Source organism: Bombus pyrosoma, linkage group LG17 (assembly GCF_014825855.1).
Source record: "Bombus pyrosoma isolate SC7728 linkage group LG17, ASM1482585v1, whole genome shotgun sequence".
Classification (NCBI taxonomy): domain Eukaryota; kingdom Metazoa; phylum Arthropoda; class Insecta; order Hymenoptera; family Apidae; genus Bombus; species Bombus pyrosoma.
The window spans coordinates 4,749,174-4,750,450 of NC_057786.1; the positions used below are offsets into that span (position 1 = coordinate 4,749,174).

General features: G+C 40.4%; 1 protein-coding gene across 1 annotated transcript in view; it reads left to right on the top strand.

The window, feature by feature from the left end:
• Positions 1 to 1,277, top strand: part of LOC122577096 (dynein beta chain, ciliary-like) — a gene marked incomplete at its 3' end in the record, with an annotated part of 21,397 nt that overhangs the window by 9,063 nt on the left and 11,057 nt on the right. The window lies entirely within an intron of this gene.

Consider the following 1,277-nt stretch of genomic DNA (forward strand, 5'->3'; position numbering starts at 1 on the left):
GTATAGGCGCTCCTTTCTCTCCATTTTTGTCGCTGAACGAACTGCCCGCCACGTTCAGCGACGAAGCTATTAAGGAAGCTTGCAAAATGCAATCGTAACTCGATTTTGACGGCAATTAACTGTTATTTCGTTCCTCATTGAGATATTTCTAACGTTTAAGCTCTCCTTTTCCTCCATTTTACACGCCGAACGTAGTGCCAAGCACGTTCAATGTCGAAGCTAGAAAAGTAGCTTGCAGAATGTAATCGTAACTCGATTTTGACGATAATTAACTGTTAACTCCATCTGATTGAAATATTTCTAACGCTTAAGCGCTCCTTTTTCTCCATTTTACACGCCGAACGTATTGCCCGCCACGTTAAGCGTCGAAGCTATCAAGGAATCTTGCAAAATGCAATCGTAACTCGATTTTGACGATAATTAACAGTTATTTCGTTTTTGATTGAGATATTTCTAACGTTTAAGCGCTCTTTTTTAAGCGCTCTTTTTCCTCCATTTTACACGCAGAACGTAGTGCATTCCAGGTTCAGCGTCGAAACTATCAAGGAAGCTTGCAAAATGCAAACGTAACTGGATTTTGACGACAATTAACTGTTATTTCGTTCCTGATTGAAATATTTCTAAAGTATAAGCGCTCCATATTCTCCACTTTACTCGCCGAACGTAGTGCCCGCCACGTTCAGCGTCGATGCCATAAAAGAAGCATACAAAATGCAATCGTAACTCGATTTTAACGACAATTAACTGTTATTTCGTTCCTGATTGAGATATTTCAAACGTTAAAGCGCTCTTTTTCCTGCACTTTACACGCCGAACGTATTGCCCGCCACGTTCAGCGTCGAAGCTATAATAATAGCTTGCAGAATGCAATCGTAGCTCGATTTTGAAGACAATTAACTGTTATTTCGTTCCTGATTGAAATATTTCTAACGTATAGGCGCTCCTTTTTCTCCATTTTAGTCGCTGAACGTACTGCCCGGCACGTTCAGTCTCGAAGTTATAAAAGTAGCTTGCACAATGCAAACGTAACTTGATTTTGACGATAATTAACTGTTAACTCCATCTGATTGAAATATTTCTAACGTATAGGCGCTCCTTTCTCTCCATTTTTGTCGCTGAACGAACTGCCCGCCACGTTCAGCGACGAAGCTATTAAGGAAGCTTGCAAAATGCAATCGTAACTCGATTTTGACGGCAATTAACTGTTATTTCGTTCCTCATTGAGATATTTCTAACGTTTAAGCTCTCCTTTTCCTCCATTTCACACGCCGAACGTA